General features: G+C 44.9%; 1 protein-coding gene across 1 annotated transcript in view; it reads right to left on the bottom strand.

The window, feature by feature from the left end:
• Positions 1-26,440, bottom strand: part of LOC147750992 (uncharacterized) — a 540,733-nt gene that overhangs the window by 430,602 nt on the left and 83,691 nt on the right. The gene's annotated exons all lie outside the window — the stretch shown is intronic.

Here is a 26,440-nt window from a genome sequence, read left to right on the forward strand (position 1 = left end):
GCACCATCAGGATTCAAGCAAGCCGGGCCGACGACGGCTGAAATGCCAGAAACCGGTCCCCGGAAGCTTGTTTCCTTCCCAGTGTAAGAATTGGCTTGGTAGTTTGGTTTGCCCTGTTCCCATCATGCACTGGGACAGAAACAGACTAATTTGCTTATAGCCAGGTTCTGAACTGGGATGGTGCAGTGAGCTAAAAAACGGTGTTGGATCTAGCCCTGATCTCTTGGCTGGGTGAGAGTATTCTGCTTAATTCAGAAACTCTGTCCATCACCACCCCTTGTTGTTAAATATTGTTCCGGCTAGGGGCAGGTCTTTCAGGCTTCTGGGAGCTCGAGCGTGGAACCAATTCCAGTGTTTCTCAGAGCTTCGGCTAAACTGACGGTTTTTAGGAAGCTTCTTAAACCCGAGCTCTTTTAGTTCTAGGTGTCTGCGCCAGGTCTGTTAGTTTGAGACTATTAGCACCGGGACACTCTTGTTGAGTAGCTGTGCGCTCTATAAATGTATTTCATTTATTATTTCATTCATTAATTCGACCACATCTTGGATTGGATGTTATTGTCCTTGCCAACCTCCTCCCTAGTGCAGCAAGCAGTCACCCCCAGTGACCGTAAATTGGCAGACCTTCATGGCTTGCCAAACCCGAAGTTCCCCACTCCATTCTGAGGTGTGAAGAATCAATGGTTTAGCGACAGCAGAGCCCCAGTTGGCTCTCCTAACAGTAACTCATCAGCTGCCCTATTAAGGGTGAGCCAACCACCACTGATTTTCCCTCCCATGTTGCCATTTAATCAGTCCGAGCAGAGAAGCAAGTCATATAGTACAGAGAGGATACTTTACGAAGACTGTCTGTTACTGTACAGGTCTCTTTTCCTTCAGATTTGTCATGCACATAAAAGCCCTGAGCTGGAGCATGGCAAACACCCAGCAGAACAAACGCCCGACGCAGGACCATAGAGATGCGGAAGAGCTTAGCCCTCAAAGGTTGACACTACTTCTGTTATCTGACACCCCGAACCGAGGCAGCCTCCCCAATAACCAGGACTGCAGACAGAGGCATAATCAGAAGGTAAGATCCAATGGGAACACCTTGAATGCTGCAGTACCCCCACCTTTAGGGGCACCTTTTAGGAAGGGCTGATTTAGTAAGATGAGAAGAATGAAATAATACAACTATACAAGATGCGTATACAGCAAATGCAGGGTCCCAAACTGAACCTCTGGGCCATATTCTTTCTACCCAATGAGATATTGTAAAACTCCATTAAAAAACATATAACTATCTTCTGCACATATTTCTCGAAACCCACAGGGCCGGGCTGGGAACAGAAACCGCCCTGGCAAACTGTTCGGCCGGCTCCCCCTGGGGTTAGGGGGGGTGCAGCCAAACTGTTTGCGAGGGCCAGTTTCGGCTGATTTTGTTACAGGGGGCTGATATTGCCGACCCCCGGTAACAAAAACGGCCCCAAAGGGTCCCAAAGTTGGCCCCCTACCTAGCAGCCTACCAGGGAAACGCGCGGTGCCCGCTAAGGCCAGTCCAGCCCTGCAAACCCATGGCTAGAACAGGAAAAGGAGTAGTCAAAAAGTGCATCAGTGTTAACTAGTAGGAAGTATAGATATTTGAAATAGAATGTTTTGAGCTTTAAACAGGAACTGTAAGTCAGACCACCACTGGACTGATGACTTTTTTAAGTACGTCAGGGCAAACATAACAAGGAAGAATATTTCTGTTTTGTACAACTCGAGGATTGCATGTGTATTGCCAAACCTTGCCTCCAGTGGAATACAAAGGAGTGTCACTGAGATGGTGGCTTGCCTTGTGTTTTTACTGTTATTTGGCTCTATCCAAATTCTTTTTTGCGTGCTTTCTTAAATGGTTTATATATGTTGTTACTCTTCCACTACAGATATAAAAATTCTACTCTCACCAATAATTTAGAGTTTTGATAAAATACAAGTCAGTTTCCCTTATTTTCTCCGGTGAAATGGTAAACGTAGGCTTTTATTTACAAATAGGTATTCTCACAAGAAAATGTAACTTGACCTAACTAAACAATAACGCACTGTGGGGATATATGTTTCTTAAACATTTAACAAGTTCTGCTTTTATACATCCATCACCCAATCCTGTAGGCTTATAGCCTACACTTAGGTGTGACTTAACTAAAGTAAAAAAGGTGGATTTCAAGATGATGAAGCACATTTCTTTGACACGTGTTACTACATTATTTTTAAAACTACGTCCAGCCTGGCCACTACAGAGCCATACATTATAGTAATGTATGCGAGGGAGGCAGATATACACTTCAGTACACATGTGACATTTAACATCCATGCCATTGTTGATTACCCTGTGCTAACTTATTGTGGTCTTTCTGAAAAACTGAAGAAGCCAGTTGGTTATAACTAATTTTACATCATGTTTCATAGGGAATAGCACACATGTTGTGATACTGATTAGCAGCATCTTTAGCGTGCACTCTAATGCCAGCAAATCCCCTTACCCAGAGCTCGAGTGGGGGTACCACATAGGTGGAAGGCGTCCCCCCACTTATTTTACCGGGTGGACGCCGTCCCCCCTGCCAAACAGCTGGACTTCACTCATTGGCCTCTCTGGGGCGAGATCGAAGCTCACAGCACGCTGCTCACGTGCTGGCTTCTCAGATGCAAACGCATCTAAGGGGTGAGCGAGAGGACGCAATGAGCCCGATGGTGCAAGCTACCTTTCGTGACATCATTTCCTCTTGTGACGTCACTTCCGGTGACAGCGTCCCCCCACTTCTTTTTTTAGGACTTTTGCCCTGCCCTTACCCTCTGCTTTCCAATCCTAACATGATGATTTAGCTAATGTTTGAACAAAATGGTCGCCCGGGGCTCAACCTCCTCACTAACGGTTCTCTGTGATGGAACTCTAGGCAGCTCCTGTTCTGTTTCTAAATTGGCGAGGGCAAGTTCATACATAGCAAGGACCCCTGCTCCTGTTTTAAGTGGAAGCGAGCTGAAATTCAACCTACAAACAAGGTTTAATCGGAGCCTTCGGATGTAACCACCCGGTGAAAGGATACGACTATTGCAAAGTGGCAACCGCCATGTGGTGAGGTTCATACCAGCTCCAACAACAGAGGTGCATCTGGTCCTTCAGATCATTAACAGTGGAGTGCCAAATTTAAAAAAAAGCAGAGACGTGAACCCTCATAATGCTTTATTTCTGTCAAGCCGAGCAGCGGAGGACATTGTCATTTTAAGTCCAGAGGTAACAGCTAGCTTTAAGAGCCTGTCATAATTAACCACCTCTGGTAATTGAGACATGTCCTGGGTGCACCTAGGACTTACCGGTAAATCAAATTAGCCAATTATGGAAACACCAATCCACAATGCAATTTACAATAGGTGCACTTGCACTTTAACACTGAAAGCAGTGAGAAAGTGCCCAGAAACTAAATCAGCAAAGACAGAGTCAAAATCAGGAGGTCAGAAAGCAAAAAAACAGGGGAAAACGGCAAAAGATGCCAGGTCTAACAGGACTTGATTTGCATTGACGGCTGTGACAGAAAAAAAATCACATTGTGAGAAGCGCACAGAGCACTCACGCTGATGTGCACAGTTTTGATTTAAACATTTCTTGGCACTTCATTCTCGTATTTAGGGGGTCATTAGGATGGCGTCCGCCACCCCCGAGGTAGAGGGACCGTCCACATGGGCAGCGGCGGTCCCTCCATGCAAATTAGGATGTGACCGCCACCATGGCGGTCACATCCCGTATCATTAATCTTGCGGCGGGTGCTGCTTGAAGCAGCACCTTCCGCAAGGTTAAAAATGCATGTATTGCATTTACATGCACAAAGCGGCAGGCACCACGCGGTGCCTGCCGCTTTGTTCATGTAAATGCAGGGGGGTACCATAGGTACCCCCCATGTGCACCCCCCACCCCCTGACACGCTGGGGGCCTGCAACGGCCCCCAAAACTGAAAGTTTTGGGGGTCGTTGCAGGAAATGGAGTTGAGGAAGTGGAGGTGTGATTGATTCTTTGCATGACTGACTAGGTGTGTGAGTAACTCCATGGATGAGTGACAGTCTGTGAGTGTCTGTTTACACTGAGTGTATCTAAAGTTATATTAGAGTCTGAAGAGGTTCATCGTATTATCATATGAATGATGTCATCAGTGATGTGATCAGTAACGGCAAATGAGATGTCATCAGTGATGTCATCAGTGATGTCATCAGTGATGTAATTTGAGATGTCATCAGTGATGTCATCAGTGATGTCATTTGAGATGTCATCAGTGATGTCACTGACCATGTCATGAATGATGTAATATGTGACATGATCAGCAGTGGATTGCAGGTGCGCGATATATAGTTAGTGCAACTAACTATATATGCGAATTTCAATGGTTTTGTGTGAGTAAAATAAGGTTTTGTAAATGCTAATTCCTAACTATATATGGTCTATAACCTATCGTTTCTTCAGTGAATTTTCAAGGTTTTGTAAATGCTAATTCCTAACTATATATGGTCTATAACCTATGTTTTTTTCTGTGAATTTCAATGGTTTTTTAATAGCAAATATCAAAAGCTGTAAAATGTATTCTTCTTTTAAAGGAAAAATATATTTTATATGTATTTAATATAATTTTTTTATGTATATACATTTTTTGAGGGAACGAATTTATCAACTATCATGCTGAAGAAGAGTGTGGGGAAAAAAAAACAAAGAGGAGGACTAAGAGGAAAGAACAATCAGTTCAAAAATACAATTGCTTTAAAGCATGAAGTGCTTTTCCACACATTTACATTTAAATAACCCATATTAGAACATACAAAATATCTACAGAGGAGACGGTGTACATTGAATTTTAGACCCTTCATTGGTACCTACATGTTGGTACTTACATCACCCACACAACACAACAGCTCTATTCAGAGCTACCCTACCTCAAAGCACTCTAAAATATTATTTTACTATTTCCCTTGGTTTTCCCCTTGTTACGCTTTCCGGAACGCTACCCGGTGCGCGGACCGGGCGCTAACCGGGCGAAAATTTGAAAAAAAAAGTATTTTTTTTTACATATATGGGCCTCCTCAGCCACCCTCAGAAAACCTAGGTGGTCAGGATATGTCTCCCGTGCCCCCTTATACCCATTCCCAACATTGTTTATCCTCCATCTTGTGACTAAATTCGTCCGAAACACAAGATGGCGGACTCCCGTTACGCTACCGGTGAGCTACCCGGTTCGCGTACCGGGTAGCGCTTCCACCACGAAAAATCGAAAAAAAAAATATTTTATTTTTTTGCCCCGCGGGGCCCTTTAATAGCCCCCACATCAATCCTAGGGGGTCAGGAGGGGTCTACCTTGCCCCCTTTCATTCATTTCCCCCTTCGTTTATTTCCACCTCTTGTCTCTCGATCCTACCGAGAGACAAGATGGCGGACGTTCTGGACTGTTTAGAATGTTGAGAGTCACCGGAGAGCCAATCCGCTTCTCCTAGCAAAGTTCCGTTACGCGTCTGGTACGCGAACCGGGGCGCTAACCGGGACGCTGTCACAGATACATATATTTTTTTGAACGTTAATTTCTCAAAATCCACTGGAGCACATATCTTGAGACCTAACAAAGGCACATCGGGCAAACAGTCTCTACAATTTTGCCAAGTTTCATAGAAATCCATTCAGCCGTTCGAGCTAAAAGTGAGTCCAACCGCCCTATGGAAAACTCAATGTTAAAAACACGTTTTGGGACCCCCCCTTTTTTCTCGGCCCCCGCTTGATGAAAGCCCTCCAAACTTTCAGGGGACGCTCAGAAACAAAATGTGCCATTTTCCTGAAAATTTCAGCCAATTCCGACCATCAACGCCAAAGTTATTCAACATAGAATTTTCAGAAATCCCTATTCAAAAAAATCCTAACTATATATGCCTACTGGCGACCACCAGTAGGTAATATCTATAAATATATATCTACTTCTCTTTACTTCAGGAGGAAACTGCCACCTTCCAGACCAGCGGGCGTCTCGTCTCAAACGGGGCCTCTGAAGTCAGGTCCCGACAACACTTCACCTCCCAAGTAGAAAAACTACCAGTGACGAGACTTTGTGCAGACCAAAGTGTTTATTTTATGTCGCCCTCGGACGCGTTTCACCTGACCAGCAGGCTTGCTCACCGATACTTCAATAAATTACAGTCGCCATTTTAAAGAAAAAAGTGCACCCAAAACAGTCACTCCCCCCTCCCCTCCTTTTTCCTTTCTTCACCTCCCCGCCTCCCCTCTTTCCGCACCTTCTTCCCTTCACATTCACTCCACCTCTCCCTCTCCCTGTCTTCCCAGTCCCTGTACTCCTGCCGACAATTGAAACTAGCCCACTTTGGCACTATTTATCTATAACAACACCTATAATGCAGATGAATTTTAATCACTACAATGCCTTATCGACATGTATCAAACATATGCCCACCATGGGCTGAATGTATAACTTTTGTGCATTGCATAGTTTTTGACGCAAGTGTAAAAATACGCACCAGGCGGGTATTTTCTCCACAACGCTTCTGACTGTAGTAGGACCAGAACGTTGGGGTTAAATATGTAAAAAATGTTTTAACTATGCGACAATACGGAAAAAGTTGTTTAAATGTACATGGAGGCGATCAAATTGAAAGTAGTGAACGAAATGAATTGTGCAATGGCATATATTGTAAAAACTACGAGTCTGTTTTCTATGTCAGTCGGTGTGTAGTACTAATCACGTGACTGTTTTGGGTGCACTTTTTTCTTTAAAATGGCGACTGTAATTTATTGAAGTATCGGTGAGCAAGCCTGCTGGTCAGGTGAAACGCGTCCGAGGGCGACATAAAATAAACACTTTGGTCTGCACAAAGTCTCGTCACTGGTAGTTTTTCTACTTGGGAGGTGAATATATATATATATATATATATATATATATATATATATATATATATATATATATATATATATATATATATATACACATATATATATATATAACATTTCTATGGCAAAATGAAACCCCTCATTTTGTTCCTTTTCAAATTAAATGTATTAAGTGTTACCACTTTATTCCAATCAAGATGACTTCAGGTGTGCCATACTTTTGTCATAAGTAAGACTGTTAGCGTTCTAGTTGTTCTTTAGAACACTCTGGGACATTCTGTCATTGGGCTATAGTTGTGCTACTTCTGGCTGATATTTGGGCTACATTTGGGCTCTTTTGTCTCTGGTGGCCATCTTGGGAGACTGCATATCAGAATTTTTTTAATGAAATATAAGAGGATTTGAGAAGTCACTCAAAATGTGCCCTAATTTTTCTTTCTTCAGCACTAATCATAATTTCTATGGCAAAATGAACCCCCTCATTTTGTTCCTTTGCAAATTAAATTTTAAGTGTTAACACTTTTTTCCAATCAAGATGACTTCAGGTGTGCCATACTTTTGTCATAAGTAAGACTGTTAGCGCTCTAGTTGTTCTTTAGAACACTCTGGGACATTCTGTCACTGGGCTATAGTTGGGCTACATCTGGCTGATATTTGGGCTACATTTGTTTTTTTTTGTCTCTGGTGGCCATCTTTGGGCTACATTGGGCTACATTGGGCTACATTTGGGCTCTAACATATACATAGCCCAATATATATTTTTCAAAGGTAATTTTTGTAGAAACCACTGGAGCATATATCTTGAGACATAGCAAAGGCACATCGGGCTACCAGTCCCTACAATTTTGCCAAGTTTTGTGGAAATCCATTCAGCCGTTCGAGCTAAAAGTGAGTCCAACCGCTCTATGGAAAACTCAATGTTAAAAACACGTTTTGGGACCCCCCTTTTTTCTCGGCCCCCGCTTGACGAACCCCCCCCCAAACTTTCAGGGGACGCTCAGAAACAAAATGTGCCATTTTCCTGACAATTTCAGCCAATTCCGTCCATCAACGCCAAAGTTATTCAACATAGAATTTTCAGAAATCCCTATTCAAAAAAATCCTAACTATATATACCTACTGGCGACCGCCAGTAGGTAATATCTATATATATATATATATATATATATATATATATATATATATATATATATATATATATATATATATATATATATATATATATATATATTACTGCTCACTGTTCGAAGAACACACCACACTCACGGGGATTGCATTACCGATGCTTTATTCTGCAGCAGCACACTGATTCACTCAAGGTGAGCAAGCCTGCTGGTCAGGTGAAACGCGTCCGAGGGCGACATAAAATAAACACTTTGGTCTGCACAAAGTCTCGTCACTGGTAGTTTTTCTACTTGGGAGGTGAAATATATATATATATATATATATATATATATATATATATATATACATATATATATATATAACATTTCTATGGCAAAATGAAACCCCTCATTTTGTTCCTTTTCAAATTAAATGTATTAAGTGTTACCACTTTATTCCAATCAAGATGACTTCAGGTGTGCCATACTTTTGTCATAAGTAAGACTGTTAGCGTTCTAGTTGTTCTTTAGAACACTCTGGGACATTCTGTCATTGGGCTATAGTTGTGCTACATCTGGCTGATATTTGGGCTACATTTGGGCTCTTTTGTCTCTGGTGGCCATCTTGGGAGACTGCATATCAGAATTTTTTTAATGAAATATAAGAGGATTTGAGAAGTCACTCAAAATGTGCCCTAATTTTTCTTTCTTCAGCACTAATCATAATTTCTATGGCAAAATGAACCCCCTCATTTTGTTCCTTTGCAAATTAAATTTTAAGTGTTAACACTTTTTTCCAATCAAGATGACTTCAGGTGTGCCATACTTTTGTCATAAGTAAGACTGTTAGCGCTCTAGTTGTTCTTTAGAACACTCTGGGACATTCTGTCACTGGGCTATAGTTGGGCTACATCTGGCTGATATTTGGGCTACATTTCGTTTTTTTTGTCTCTGGTGGCCATCTTTGGGCTACATTGGGCTACATTGGGCTACATTGGGCTACATTTGGGCTCTAACATATATATAGCCCAATATATATTTTTCAAAGGTAATTTTCGTAGAAACCACTGGAGCATATATCTTGAGACATAGCAAAGGCACATCGGGCTACCAGTCCCTACAATTTTGCCAAGTTTTGTGGAAATCCATTCAGCCGTTCAAGCTAAAAGTGAGTCCAACCGCTCTATGGAAAACTCAATGTTAAAAACACGTTTTGGGACCCCCCTTTTTTCTCGGCCCCCGCTTGACGAACCCCCCCCCCAAACTTTCAGGGGACGCTCAGAAACAAAATGTGCCATTTTCCTGACAATTTCAGCCAATTCCGTCCATCAACGCCAAAGTTATTCAACATAGAATTTTCAGAAATCCCTATTCAAAAAAATCCTAACTATATATACCTACTGGCGACCGCCAGTAGGTATATATATATATATATATATATATATATATATATATATATATATATATATATATATATATATATATATATATAAGATATTTACACTTTTAGCAAAATAATCTCTTACAAGAAATAATATAAACAGAATTGCATTGAAGATCATTCTCCGACAAATCACAATTCATGAATATTTCTTGTTGCTGATCACTTGTTAAAATTACAAAAATTACAAACCAACCCCCAAACCTAGAAGCAATGCTTTCCTCGAGTCTGTTCCTACCCTTCCCACACTTCCCATAATACACAGTCTCATTTGAGCCTCCCATTGGTGGGTGTGTCATATGGAAAATGGAGAAGTGGATTGGTGGTTGTGCACACCGCTTCCGTTAAAGCCCCTGAAGAGAAGCATATGGAGCTTCGAAACGCGTCAGGCAGATCCATTACGGAGCGGCATCTACAAGTGGATCCCCATCCTCACCTACACATAAATGAAGCTGCTGCTCGTGTGCTACTCAAAGGTGGACAACCTTGGAGCGACAATTTATACGCGGCCGTCCAGCCGCGGAGTATGCACCACCCCGTCATCCTTGGGGGTCACAGAAGTGAAACAGCAGCCGTACACTGGATCAAGGACGGGCCCACTTGCGGGGTCCATGCAGGACTTGATTGTGTGCTTTCCGCACCACACTTCCCATAATACACAGTCTCATTTGAGTCTTCCATTGATGGGTGTGTCATATGGAAAATGGAGAAGTGGATTGGCGGTTGTGCACACCGCTTCCGTTAAAGCCCCTGAAGAGAAGCATATGGAGCTTTGAAATGCGTTGGGCAGATCCATTACGGAGCGGCATCTACAAGCGGATCCCCGTCCTCACCTACACATAAATCAAGCTGCTGCTCGTGTGCTACTCAAAGATGGACAACCTTGGAGCAAAAATTTATACGCGGCCATCCAGCCGCGGAGTATGCACCACCCCGTCATCCTTGGGGGTCACGGAAGTGAAACAGCAGCCGTACACGGGATCGAGGACGGGCCCACTTGCTGGGTCCATACAGGACTTGATTGTGTGCTTTCCGCACCACACTTCCCACAATACACAGTCTCATTTGAGCCTCCCATTGGTGGGTGTGTCATATGGAAAATGGAGAAGTGGATTGGCGGTTGTGCACACCGCTTCCGTTAAAGCCCCTGAAGAGAAGCATATGGAGCTTCGAAACGCGTCGGGCAGATCCATTACGGAGAGGCATCTACAAGCGGATCCCCGTCCTCACCTACACATAAATCAAGCTGATGCTCGTGTGCTACTCAAAGGTGGACAACCTTGGAGCGACAATTAATATATATATATCTATATATATATACATATATATATATATATATATATATATATATATATATATATATATATCCAAAGAAAATCCCCAAACCTCCACACCGCATGGCGTGGCGAAAGAAGAAGACAGACCCCACGGCTTCAGCCAAGATGTTGCTTTTTATTGGTAACCTTTCTGGCGACGCGTTTTGAGTAACGTGTACTCTTGATCACACCAAAACGCGTCGTTCAGATCCAATACGGAGCGGCATCTACAAGCGGATCCCCATCCTCCCGTACACATAAATCAAGCTGCTGCTCGTGTGCTACTCAGAGGTGGACAACCTTGGAGACACAATATAAAAAAAATATATATATATACATATGCAAGAAATTATGATGCCTCGCGCCAAGCACTACAATCGAGAACTACCCCAGCACTCGAACTCCTCACGTCTGAATCCGATGTAACGGAGAATGAATCCGGGGATGAACAACAAACAACAAGGATGCCAGCCAAAGCACGGCAGAAATCAAGACCAACGCAAAATGACAGTGAAAAGACCCCTTTTCATCAGGAGTACGATGTTATCAAGGGGACCTGGTTAAGAGGCGGCAAGACAAAACCACCGGACATGGCAGAACAATCACAGAAAACAACAAAAAAACAAGGCGGACAAGGAGAGGGGGCGGCGGCAAGCGGCGGCGGAAAGGGAAGAGGCAGAGCCAAGCCCAACAATTGGGGCAATCGGACACGAAGCAACAAGAACTGACTCAGGCAGCAGAAACCACCAGACAAAATCTGACGGTGGTCAACCTGACCGAAAGAACTCTAACCGATACCGAAACAAATCTACTTAGCCTTGGATTGACGTTTTGCCCCAGCACCCCCCTCGAATATACCCAAACAAGAATAGACCTCTTTAGATTTACACGCAAGTTGAAGTTGCACAAATACTTCAAACTACGACCCCACCTAAAAGAAAAGGTAGGGGTAGGAATCAGAGCAACAGCCACGGATGCCCTCACGGGCAGAGAAATTGAAGCTCTGGAAACTTTTGAAGAACTGCGTGAAGAAGATCATAGACAGGACCCATTTGGACCCCTGAATAGAGGACAAAGAGCTCTTGCGTTGGGTATAGAACAAGATCGCGAAGAGAGCGGATATAAACCTCCATCAACATTTGTCCCACAGATGCTCTGGGATGCGATCGACGCCTTTTCTGAAGCCATGACCCAAGAACTCATGCAATACAGAAAAACAAACCATCCTGTAAAGTACAACATTACAGAACAACAAAAAATGGCCCTACAAGATCTTATGAAGGATGAAAAAATTATCATAAAGCCTTCGGACAAAGGGGGTAATGTTGTACTTCTTACCAGAGAATACTATAGATCTGAAGCCCTACGCCAATTAGATGACACCAAGTTCTACGTCAAATGTACCAACGATGTATACTTGGAAAGCATCCGGAACTATGATAAACTAATAGGGAAATGGCATAATTGTAATATGCTCAGCAAAGATGAATTTCTCTATCTCCGGACTACCCAACCACTTACACCAACCTTTTACCATCTGCCAAAACTACATAAGGACAGTCTATTTCCTCCGGGCCGTCCTATCGTCTCTTCAATTGGCAGTCTCACCGAAAACATGTCCCGATTTATAGACAAATTCCTATTTCCCTTGGTATTGACTCTACCCTCATATGTACGGGATACCAAGGACTTTTTGAATCAAATAAGGAATGTGAATTGGGATCCTGACTGCCTATTGATTGTACTTGATATCACTAGCTTGTACACTGTTATTGACCATCAACAGGGCTTACAAGCTATCCAGCACTTTTTGAACTTGAGACAACTGAGATTTACAACGCATAGCGTTATGATTCTTGAGTTCACTGAATTTTGTTTGAACAATAACATATTCCTATTCGAGGATCAATTGTTTAGACAAGTGTCTGGTATGGCGATGGGTACCTGCTTCGCTCCCAGCTACGCGAACCTCTTCGTTGGCTGGTGGGAGGAGCAGGTACCCAGGAGCTGCATGGTGGATGGAGTGGAAGGGAGGACTGAGGGTTGGTTTAGGTACATTGACGACCTGTTTATTGTCTGGCGGGCCCGTTAGTAACAGCACATGCCTTCATTGATAAACTGAATGAGAATGCCTATAATTTACATTTTTCAGGGACAGTAAGTGCGACATCAGCTGAATATCTAGACCTGAAAGTGTTCTCACAAGATTCAAACAGCTCTACACAGGAAAACAACCGCTGGCAATTCTACCCTTTTTGCCAGCAGTAGCCACCCTCCCCAACTAATCAAGAGCATTCCGTACGGAGAGCTTCTTAGGCTCCGTAGGAATTGTTCAAGATTAGAAGACTTTGATGAAGCAGCCAATGAGTGTGTGACTCGATTTTAGGTCAGGGGGTACGGTGAGTCTCTTCTGAAAAACACCTTGAAGAAAGTAAGGGCTATCCCTAGAGACTCCTTAATCACCACTAAACCTGCCATTGAGAAAGCTGACAACGGCACAGGAAAGTTTAGGCTAATAACCTCTTTTTCTGCTGGAGCTAACAACCTTAGATCTATGCTGCGAAAAAATTGGCATATTCTCAAGACGGATAGCACCATTAAAGACGACCTACCTGATCACCCTCTGATAACCTTTAATAAAACTAGATCTCTAAGAGATTATCTGGTGACCAGCCACTTGGAGAGACCACTGCCTAAAAGTAATACCTTAAAATCTATGAGTGGTTTCTTCCCTTGTGGGAAATGCAAAGCGTGTGCCGGGAGTAAAAGAGTACTTTCAGTGGACAATCAAGACACCGGCAAAAAACTGCACATAAAACAGTTTATCACCTGCAGTACTCCCCTAGCTGTCTATTGTTTGGTGTGTCCCTGCGGCCTCCGCTACATAGGGAGCACCATCAATATGCTGAAGTTGCGGATTTTAGAACCTCTAAGAGCCATCGACAAAGCCGATCAGGCATACCCAGTTGCCCGGCATTTTGCCGAAAAACACAACAGGGATCGCAATCAGCTCCAGTATTTTGGTCTTGATACCATAAAAAGCAATGCTAGAGGGGGTGACCGTCTGCGACGACTACGCAGACTTGAGTCACGCTACATTATAGATCTCTCCACGAAGTGGCCCAAGGGGATGAACAGTGGGGAAGAAATGGTCGTTCATTTAGGCAAATAACAACATGGCTATTCCTATAATTAACTGTATTCTATTTTTGCTAAAATATGGGTCACAGTGTATATATTATTACTGCGTGTGTGTGTATATATATCGTATGTTTCTGTATAAGCGTGTGGGGGAGGTTATCAAGATGAATTGACAAACTGCCTCTCCAGCCCACATGTAATCTACATATGCAGAAGTTCTATTGATCTTTTTCATCTTTTTTATCTTGTTTATATATACATTGCTCATGATAAGTGGCACTTTAATAGGATTCGAAAGGCTCTTTGTTTCCTATGTTACTTGTTTAGTTAACAGTAACTAGATTATAATACACCACTGGCATATTTTCACGTTTTCTTTTGGTACCCCTCACCCTTTTGCACTTTGTATGATACGTTTACGGTTTATCTATTGATGTATACAACTTTGCATTACAGGTTGCACATAGAGTAATGCCTATAATTTACATTTTTCAGGGACAGTAAGTGCGACATCAGCTGAATATCTAGACCTGAAAGTGTTCTCACAAGACCAGCAGATTCAAACAGCTCTACACAGGAAAACAACCGCTGGCAATTCTACCCTTTTTGCCAGCAGTAGCCACCCTCCCCAACTAATCAAGAGCATTCCGTACGGAGAGCTTCTTAGGCTCCGTAGGAATTGTTCAAGATTAGAAGACTTTGATGAAGCAGCCAATGAGTGTGTGACTCGATTTTAGGTCAGGGGGTACGGTGAGTCTCTTCTGAAAAACACCTTGAAGAAAGTAAGGGCTATCCCTAGAGACTCCTTAATCACCACTAAACCTGCCATTGAGAAAGCTGACAACGGCACAGGAAAGTTTAGGCTAATAACCCCTTTTTCTGCTGGAGCTAACGACCTTAGATCTATGCTGCGAAAAAATTGGCATATTCTCAAGACGGATAGCACCATTAAAGACGACCTACCTGATCACCCTCTGATAACCTTTAATAAAACTAGATCTCTAAGAGATTATCTGGTGACCAGCCACTTGGAGAGACCACTGCCTAAAAGTAATACCTTAAAATCTATGAGTGGTTTCTTCCCTTGTGGGAAATGCAAAGCGTGTGCCGGGAGTAAAAGAGTACTTTCAGTGGACAATCAAGACACCGGCAAAAAACTGCACATAAAACAGTTTATCACCTGCAGTACTCCCCTAGCTGTCTATTGTTTGGTGTGTCCCTGCGGCCTCCGCTACATAGGGAGCACCATCAATATGCTGAAGTTGCAGATTTTAGAACCTCTAAGAGCCATCGACAAAGCCGATCAGGCATACCCAGTTGCCCGGCATTTTGCCGAAAAACACAACAGGGATCGCAATCAGCTCCAGTATTTTGGTCTTGATACCATAAAAAGCAATGCTAGAGGGGGTGACCGTCTGCGACGACTACGCAGACTTGAGTCACGCTACATTATAGATCTCTCCACGAAGTGGCCCAAGGGGATGAACAGTGGGGAAGAAATGGTCGTTCATTTAGGCAAATAACAACATGGCTATTCCTATAATTAACTGTATTCTATTTTTGCTAAAATATGGGTCACAGTGTATATATTATTACTGCGTGTGTGTGTATATATATCGTATGTTTCTGTATAAGCGTGTGGGGGAGGTTATCAAGATGAATTGACAAACTGCCTCTCCAGCCCACATGTAATCTACATATGCAGAAGTTCTATTGATCTTTTTCATCTTTTTTATCTTGTTTATATATACATTGCTCATGATAAGTGGCACTTTAATAGGATTCGAAAGGCTCTTTGTTTCCTATGTTACTTGTTTAGTTAACAGTAACTAGATTATAATACACCACTGGCATATTTTCACGTTTTCTTTTGGTACCCCTCACCCTTTTGCACTTTGTATGATACGTTTACGGTTTATCTATTGATGTATACAACTTTGCATTACAGGTTGCACATAGAGTAATTTCTCTTTGTTTTAGGGGACCATTGCCGATCCACGGCTATATCAAACAGTGTATAAAAATCCACTAGTATGGTGAATAACACCTCCCATCTACGCATACTTACCTATCTGTAGGTATGATTACGTGCAGTACATTCATTGCGAACATAAATGTATGTATATTTTGCCGTTACAAGATGGCGCCCGCGATGGCTGGGAGAGTTGTGGTCCTCTGTCGATGTCGACTGAGAGGTGTAACCTGTGTACTTTGCAATCTATATTATGTACCGGTTGTTCATGTGTAAAACACACACTGACGAAGGCCAAGAGCCGAAACGCGTCTGTGGCGCGCTTGTAGTTAATAAAACTACTGTGTGAGTGAAGGTACCCCCCGAGTGCTGTCATTTCTTCCTTGGGAATACAAGGTTGTACGAGCGCAATATATATATATATATATATATATATATATATATATATATATATATATATATATATATATATATATATATATATATATATATATATATATATATATATATATATATATATATATATATAACAATCCAACTTGTGCCGGGTGTGCTTCACTGCACCGACAGGTACGCAGACTTCAAAAATTAGCCCGAGTCAGTCTTCACATTTTTCTCAAAATATTTATTTCATTGTGGTGCAAGCCATCAGACGCGTATCGGACCTCATGTCCTTGCTCAGTGATGGGGAGTGATTGAGTAACCGCTATTTAAAAACAGTTTTCACACACAAAAGCGTGCCATTTCATTTCAAAAAGTAAACATAAACAAAGGACTGTGATTTCACATGTAGTCCTTAACGAAATGTTTCTGAAGGCGCCATTTTTACACAATGCATTATTCATATGTTGTATAAAAATGTGTTGACTTCCACATGATACACTTGTAATTAACTATATACAGGCATATAATATCGTGACCCAAGCATCATATTTATAAAGTGATATGTGCATTGGATGTTATACAAAAACAAATTAAGTTTTAAAATGCATACACTTCCCTGATGTCTTGCAAATCGGTAATAATGCAACAACATTGAAAACACATCCTTACATGGCACATAGGTCATTGGACTATAGACAAAGATTTATGATTGCCTATTATCTGTACAAATACTAGAAGATGTCATGGTCAAATCTGTGCCGACCGTATCTATGGATACTTTGTGAACTGGTCTGCACATGCCTGGGATCTTATTAGTCGTACTAATACCCATAATACCACATATATATATGTGTAACTTGTCAACTACTAACCCACACAAGATGTCCTAAATCTGCCCTCCATTGTTACACAACAAGACTTTGTTGTGTAAATTCTCTGATTAAGAACCTGAGTACATCCATTTACTAATTCCTGAGTCAGGATAAGGCAAGAGGATGGTAAGGAGGCACCTCTAGTCTAGATCTGCTTATTTATTCTTCTGTATTGTGTTACAAATTGGGAGAGACAGATGGACAGTCTTCAATTTTTATCACTGGACTTTAAAGTGAGGCTAACTTAAGAAGGGGCACCATTGGCATTGAGAACTTGCACAATTGGGCCAGTGGCAAAGATAAAGTTCTTTACACTTTTCTTGAGCTTCAAAATGTCCTGTACAAACCCAGGGAGAGAAACAGGGATGTCTTGCACAGGGGACAGGGTTTTACATCCTCCAATCCATCTCTAGTTTGTCTAGCAATGAAAATTAATCTTAAAACATTTCCCTCAATGTCGGCACTCGCTATGGTCATGCCTCACCAGTGATCAATTTTTTAAGGGGTTTTCTCTCAAAGGGCAGTTCTCATTAAGGATAGTTCTATTTAAGGTTTGCTCTCACACTGGAACCTGACCTCTCAGGCAGTTGACACTAAGCAGTGCTTAATCTAACAATGCGGAGGACTCACGATTATCTACAAAAACACAATTGACTGCACCACCTCCACGTACTTGAATACCAACTGAATGGAACACCTCCACTTGAAAATACAAATGGACTACAACACCACCCTTACCTACCATCCCTTGGGCCCCCAAGCCGGATTCTACAACCAAATCGCAGAATTTATTGCTCCCTTCTCCACCAGATCAACCAACTACACCCTCCTTGGAGACCTCAATTTCAGCCTCGAAGACACCACAGAACCTAACTCCACTGCCCTCCTCGACAACCTCAGCAATCTTAGACTCACACATCTTATCAAAGGGCCATCACACACAGCAGGCCACACCCTCAACTCTATTTTCTCCTCCAACAACAATATTGACACCACGCATATGACTCTGCTCACATGGTCCGACCACTACATCATACATTTCCAGATACCCGCCCAACAAGCCATCCCACCAGAAAAACCCAAAGCACAATCAAGACACTAGGACAAAATGTACAAAGACAACTGAAGCAACACCCTACAGGAACTCCCACCCAACCACACCGGGAAACTCTCTAATAAATGGCTCGCTGATTGCTCCAACCCCATCGCTCCCACCAGAAACAAGACCTACAAAAACAACAAACGATCAAGCTGGTACACAAACAACCTCAGGGAGTCCAAGCACCACTGCAAACAACATGAGAGGAAATTGAGACTGGACAAAAACCCCACTGCAAGATCCACATACAAATTCACCCTCAAACTCTACTACCAACAACTATGTAAAGGAAAAAGGACCTAACTCCTTGACTCAAAGCCAGTTCCGACAACAGCAAAGGAATCTTCACCATTGTGGGGTTCTCCAATCCTGCAGCAGCCAACAATGACATCAACCCATCCCAAACACTCTGCAATGACCGCTCAAAACTTCTTCTAACAGAAGATTTCCAAGATCGACAACACATTTGACCTACAGCATACGGATACAGACTCCTCCTACCAGATGCACACCTCCTTCATTGTGAAACAGCATCCAAGCAACTGGATGCCCTTCTTGAATGAAGAAACCACTGCCCTGATGAACAGCATCCGCTCAGGAGCCCCCTCCAACCCATACCTTAACTTCATATACAACCTTGGAAGAACCATCATCTCCCCCAAGCTCACCACTATCATCAACACCTCCATAACCACTGCCACCTTCCTGTCTTGCTGGAAAAATGCAGAGGTCAATGCTGTATTGAGGAAACTAACAGCCAACCCCCACACCCTCAGCACCTACAGGCCCATCTCGATCCTGCATTTTCCAGCTAAAGTCATTGAGAAAACCATCAATACCCAACTCGCAAACCACCTTGAACTCCATCAACTCCTAGACTGCTCTCGATCAGGCTTTCACACCAACCACAGCACAGACACCGCCCTCCTTGTGGCCACCAATGACATCAGAAGTATCCTCGAGCAAGGAGAAACAGTTGACTCAAACTCTTCGACCTCTCCACAGCTTTCTCTATGGTCTCCCCCCAGTCACTCATTTGAAAGCTTTAGCACGTGAGAACCTGTGGACCGGTCCTCAAGTGGATATCCTCCTCCCTCACTGAGAGAACTCAATGAGTTAGACACCCCCTACACCTAAGAACCCAAGAAACTCATCTGCTGCGTCCCTCAAGGATCGTCCGAAGGCCTAATACTCTTAAATGTCTACATGACACCCCTGGCAGACATCATCAGAGCCCATGGCATCAACATAGTATTTTATGCCGATGACACACAGCTCATCATCTCTCTTACCGACTCAACCAGCACTGCCTAAACAAACTTCACCAGTTGCATGAGAAACATTGCTGCTTGGATGAAAAACAACTTCTTCCAGCTCAACACTGACAAATCCGAAGTCCTAAACTTTGGCAGCATCCACTCCCCAGGACATCTCTTGGTGGCCGTCCAAACTTGGCCCTCCACAAATCCCAGCGGACCATGCCAAGAACCTCGGATCATCATGGGCACCAACCTCTACAGCAGCAGACAGATCAACGCTGTCTCCTTATAATACTTCCATGTGCTGTGAATGCTATGCAAGATTTTCAAGTAGATCCCACTGAAAACTAGATGAATGGTCACCCAGGTTCTTATCACAAGTAGACCTGATTACGGAAACGCCCTTTAAAACATATTCCTAGCCCATGTACCTCACTGACTCCAAACCACCCAGAACGCTGCTGCCAGACTCATCCTGAACATCATGCAAAATAACCACATATCTAACACCTCAACAATCTCCACTGGCTCCCAGTCCAGGAAAGATGTAAGTTCAAGCTACTCACCCTACCTACAATGCTCTCCACAACATCGGTCCAGCTTACCTCAAAGACCACCTCAACTTCTACCAACCCAGGGGGCGTGGCTGACCGCGCAGCAAGATGGCCGATTGTTAGGCGAGCTCCGCCGAACGGGACAATAATCCTCTATTTATCCGCAGTGCGACCGGTTCTATCACCTTGGCGGCTGAGGGGGTTCAAAGTGCTGTGCCTGGAGGAGAAGCGCTTCGGTTATATTGCGTGTGAGAGCTGCGACTGAAATCGGAATGGCAGGACCGGTGTGGGCGGGGCTGCTGAGGCCGTGCCTGGAGCCTCACTTCTGGAATTGAGCCCCGGGCGGCACACGAGTCTGCAGGCCGCCACCATGATGAAGGGTCACAACGATTCACAAGCCCCCCCTACGTTGCGAGACCCGGAACCAGAGGCCAGACCACAGCAAGTACTGAATGGGCATATGTAGAGGGCTGATCTGCACCGCTGCTTTGGCTGGGGCAGGCAAACATAACAATACAAGTTGCGGCCCTCAAGTTTGGTACTGCGAGTTATGGCGGTGCCCTGGGGCTTCATATAATTGCGGCGGAAGCTGGATATCGCGGCATAAACGGCGCAGTGCCCTGTGGAGTCGAGACTGTGGGGTCCCTGCATGGTGACAACCACGCTGGCCAACGAGGATAGGGGGTCTGAGAGTGCATAAAGAGACGACCTCTGAGGTAACGAAGAGCCATTCTGGGGCATTGCGGAGGCAGAGTCTGGGCTTGAGAGGCCCATGGAGAGCCGCAGGCTAGCGAAATTGGTGATTACCGCCGCATGAAACTAGGCATACCTGGGACACAGTGCCTGCGCTGTTGGAGCTGAGGTTCCTTACAAGATACAGTCGGTCAGTATATGCTGGCTGGTGGAGGTGGCTGAAAGCTGTTTGAGGAGGTACGATTGCCTGTGGGTGGCGTGGGGGCATATCCTGCTGCTTGCCTAGGTCAAGCTGGCTACTGGAGGCCGGGGCATGCCAGAGAGGCGAAGAGAGGTGGTGGAGCAGTGAATACCGGGACTGTCCTAGTGGAGTACTACTGTGCTGAGAAGTGCAATCCATTGAGAGCTGAGTGGCAGTGTACAACAAGTGGCCTGCTAGACGTCCTCTGCTGTGGGGGAACTATGGGCAAACAAGATCCCAAACAATTGAAAATTACATTTGACCCACAGCGGTCGACCAGGCAGGCTGAGACAGCTGAAGGAGCGCAGGGTGGGGTTGAGACAGAGATGCAGACTGGGACGGGAGACGAAGATGTAAAAACCCAAATATTGGAAATGCGCTCGAGCCTAAAGAGTATTGATTCTAAACTGGACACCCTGACCAAGCAGCTGAATGCAGTGAAAACGCAAGTGGCAACACATGAGACGAGATTGGACGGATTGGAGAACCGACAGGTGGAGGCCCATGAGTATCAGACTGAAACGAAGGAACAACTGCTTCATATGGATCAGATGCTGAGAGTGATCCGGGAAAAGAACGACGATTTAGAAGCCCGCTCTCGGAGGAGCAACCTACGCGTGGTCGGAATCCCGGAGACGACAGCTATGTCAAAAATGGAAACCTACATGTCTGACCTCTTGCATACTCTGTTTAATCCGCATCTTTCGACGGTGTTCACTGTTGAGCGGGCGCACAGGACTCTTGGCCCGAAACCACCAGTGGGGGGTAGGCTCCGTCCCATACTCATCAAACTGTTGAACTACCAAGATAGGGACACGATACTGAGATTGGCACGAGAGAAGGGAAAGGTCACACATCAAGGGAACACTATTTCTTTCTACCCGGATTTCACCCCGATGGTGCAGGCAGCAAGGAGAGACTTTTTACCGGCAAAGCGGCTCCTATTGCAGGCACAGATTCCGTACTCCCTACTGTACCCAGCAAAGCTAAAGGTGGCTTATGAGGGCATGTCGCATTATTTCACAGACGCCAAGTCAGCGTTGAAATTCGCGAAACATGTTGCTGGCAAGGGGGCCAAGAAGAAAGCAGCTGCGGAGGGGTCTGATGCTGGAAGGCTAAGTGACAATGACTGAAGTGCTGATTTGCTGCTAATTTTTGGCTTTGACATGTTTGCTTTGCTGATTTTGTTGCCCGGTGGGTGGGGTTGATGTGCTCTGGTCTGGGGAGACTCTGGCAGGCTGTTGTAAGTGGGACTGCATTTGATTGAGATCCCTCGTAATTTGTAATTTCTTGATACTGGTTATACTTGCTGAGGTTGGTGGTACATGGTTTGCACTGGCTGTATGTTCCCGATCACCCTGCGCAAGTGGGGGTGTTAGCCAGTTTACTTTCGCCCCCCTGGGAAGGTTCCCACAAAGAACTGTTTATGTTTGCAATGGTTAAAAAAGGGAGGGGTATGTCACAACCTGATTGTGGGGCTGGTGTGGGAAGGGGGTGGATTGGACTGTGGGGTGTTGTTTTGTTTAAGCCAGGACGTCTTGATCATGCATTTGGCATAGTGCGACTGCTGGGAGGCTGTCATAAATTAAGAGCACGTAGGTCTGTGTTTATTGTATTGTAATGGCACCTAATGCACAAAGATTGACCATTGTAACATGGAAAGTAAGGGGGCTAAATGACGGTAGGAAAGCAAGGTTAGTCCATGCATATTTAACGAGACATGATGTTGATATATGTTTCTTACAGGAAACGCACTTGAATGTTGCACCGTCGCAGAGGCTAAAGCATAATAGATGGGGGGAGGTCCACTCGGCAATTTATTCTAATTATGCACGGGGAGTCGCTATCATTATTAAGAGGGGGTTGGATTAGAAATGTATCATGTCAAATGTTGATCCAGAAGGACGCTATGTGCTGCTGACTGGCATGGTGGGGTGAAGGTGACGCCAAATGTGGCTTGTCCTGAGTTCTTTCACCAGATCTGGTCCAAGATGAGAGCGTTGGGCTGTCATACTGTGATATGGGGTGGGGATTTTAATGCAATACTGTCTGAGGTGGCGGATAGACGAGGCGCGGCTGGGTCGCTGCACCCTAGGACACGCGCTGCCCTCCTTGATATAATGGCTGATGGGGAGTTCCTTGACATATGGAGGGACAGGAATCCAGATCTGCGGGAGGGCACATGTATGTCCACACAGCACCAGGCTTGGTCCAGGTTGGACTTTTGGCTGGTTTCAAGGGATGTTGCCACATGGACGGTGGAGGTTGCCCATATGGCGCGCTCACTATCGGATCATGCACACTGCCTCCTCTGCCTGGTTTTGCCCGGGCCCCCTCAAGAGCCTTCACTTGGCGTCTCCCTCAGAACGCTCTATTAGATGAAGCCTTCAGGGAAGAAATCCGGAAGGATATAGAGCTATATTTTGAGACCAATGAGGGGTCGATGAAATCTGTGGCTACGCTGTGGGATGCCTTTAAGGCTGTTATTCGCGGTCAATGCATTGCGAGACAAGCTGGGGTGCTGAAGGCAACAAGGGGGACACTGACTAAGTTAGAGGCTGAGATCAAGGAGTTGGAACGTACGTGGTGTTTGAAAGCGGATGTTGAAACTGCAGGCCTCTTGAAGGCAAAATTGCTAGAATTTGAAGATGAAGCTGCTGGAGAGGTTAAGTTCCTTGGAAAGTATGCTGAAGCCAGGCAATATGGAGAGGAAGATAGGCCGGGACGGACCCTGGCAAGTATGATTCGGCATTGAGGGGTGCTACCTATGTGCATGAGGTTACAAATGCAGAGGGGGAGACAATAAGACGTTCAGAAGGGTATTTTGCATGCATTTAGGGAGTTTTACACAAGGCTATACACATCTGCTGGAGAGGCTGATCCTGCCAATATGTCGGAGTTCCTGGACTCGGTTGCATTGGCGTGGTTCAATGATACTCACAGATTATATATGGACTTGCCCCTGACAAAGGAGGATGTGGCGCAGGTGATTAAGAGCTTACCCCTAAATAAGGCTCCGGGCCCATATGCCCTGACAACTGCCTTTTACAAGGCGTATGTTGAGGAACTGGCGCCTAAGCTACTGTCAGTTTATGAGGAAGCACTGGAGACTAAGATTCTGCCTCCGTCGATGAGGGAGGCTATGATTATTACGCTCTTGAAGCCTGATAAGGCGGAGACTGAGTTAGACTCTTATAGGCCGCTGTCCCTGATAAATGTTGACATCAAAATATATGCTAAGTTGCTGGCTAATAGGCTTCAACCGTTGTTGCCGATGATTGTGCTACCTGACCAGTCGGGATTTATTCCGGGGAGATCGACATTGCATAATCTGAGGACGCTCTTCTCTGTCATACACTACTTACACCCTACTATGCAGGCTGCTGCGATATTCTTGGATGCCACTAAGGCATTTGAGACTCTGGAGTGGTCATACCTGTTCTTGGTGCTACAGCGCATGGGGTTTAGCCCTTTATTTCTTAAGAGGATTCGGCTACTTTATGAAGCGCCTAGGGCCCGCATTCGTGTGAATGGCATGGTGTCAGCCCCTTTCCCGATATCGAGGGGTACGAGGCAGTGATGTCAGCTGTCGCCCTTGTTGTTTGCGATAGCTATGGAGCCGCTGGCTGCGCGTGTCAGGCAGCACCACACCGCCAGGGGAATAGGTTTTAGTGCACGGAGTCTGGTTATCTCTCTATATGCTGATGATGTCACACTTCACATTCTTGAACCGGAGGTGAATCTGGAACCAGTGTTGAGGGAATTCATAAGATTTGGTGGATTTGCTGAAGTGGCTATAAACTGGTCTAAATCGGTAGTGTTCCCCCTGACGGATGGCAAGAGAGAAGTACGATCTGAGTTCCCACTTCGATGGGAAGCTCATGAGGTTAAGTATTTGGGGGTATGGCTAAGCAGAAGTCTCCAAGATATATGGACGTTGAACTTTGGTCGAGCGTACACCTGGCTTGAAGGGAAGGTGGATACTTAGTTGAGGCTGCCTTTGTCCGTGGCGGGAAGGGTGGCCCTAGCAAAAATGGTGATATTACCTAAATTCCTGTATCTCTTCGTAAATGTGCCTATACCACTCACGAAACACTTCTTTACACTGTTGCAAACCCAGATGCTGTCGTTGGTGTGGGCTGGAAAGCAGGCCAGGGTGTCCTGGGATCTCTTGACTCTTCCGCTGAAGCAGGGTGGGTTGGGTGCCCCTCATATGCATCTGTATGCATTGTGTGCACAGGCGCAGTTTCTGCATTTCTGGGTGCACGAGACTCTATTTCAGCCACATGTGGCTGTCGAGAGGGATGCAGTGGCTTCGACACCGTTGGCAGTGGCGTTGTACCGGAAAGTCAGCAGGCTGCGGGAGGATGTAGATACAGCTGGGACGTTGTGCTGGGCTTGGCGAGAATTGCAGAAAAGGGCGGGAATGCGGACGCTATATGCGCCTTCTATGGTACTTGAGTGTAATCCCATGTTGGCATGCATGGAAAACGGTGTAGATAGAGCACTAACGGCGGTCCTGAAGCTGCGTACATTTGAAGACTTGTATCCGGAGGGACGCTTTAGGCCCCGTGGTTGATACTGAGGAGGGCACTGTACCGTTTGCAGAGAGGTTTTTATATCACCAGCTGCGAACTGCCTGTGGCGCGCGCTGATCCGGAGTTTCCTGATGCCCCCCAGTTTTGTTGCCCCTGGAGAATGCACTTAAGGCGGCAACAGCCAAAAAATTGATTACGAGGCTGAGCACGGTCATGCAGTCGTCTTATCCGGTTGTGCGGCCACAGTCCTTGATGCTTTGGAATGCAGAACTAGAGCCGCAGATAACTGAGGAGCAATGGGATTTTTGCTGTCGTGAACTGACAAATCTCCCCCCAATTACCACCTGAGATTGATACACTTCAAGTTCCTGCACAGATCTTATAGGACTCCGATTGGTTTGCACCGGAAGAAGTTGAGGGAGGATGCTAGGTGTTGGCAGTGTGGCTGTGACAGGGCGTCTTTTCTGCATGTGGCATGGGAGTGTCCGCACCTGATTAGATACTGGAGTGAGATATTTGATGCGATAAATGGAATAGTTGGCAGAACTGACCAGCCCTCTCCTATGATGGGTATATTGGTGTATGTGCGAGACACTGTGCCAGAGAGGCGGAAATTGCATGCTCTCCTACTGTTATATGCACGAAGACAGGTCGCGATGCGTTGGGGTACGAAACTGATGCCTAAGTTTAAGGATTGGCTACTAGACGTGACTTATGGGCATACTCAGCTGCAGCTCTTTTGGGAGCAGATGCCATCCACATCCCGCCCAAAGGACATATGGGGACCGTTTTTGGAGTGGTCGAAGGTAGCTGCTGTTGGCGTAACATTGCATGGGGAGGTTGCTGTAGAATAGGCGAGAATGGTATAGAGCGTTTGGGGTCACTGTACGGATGGTCGGGTTGTACTTAATATTTTTGGGTGGAGGGGTGAGAGACTATTGATG

The sequence above is a fragment of the Lissotriton vulgaris genome, chromosome 1_1, assembly GCF_964263255.1.
Source record: "Lissotriton vulgaris chromosome 1_1, aLisVul1.2, whole genome shotgun sequence".
NCBI lineage: Eukaryota > Metazoa > Chordata > Amphibia > Caudata > Salamandridae > Lissotriton > Lissotriton vulgaris.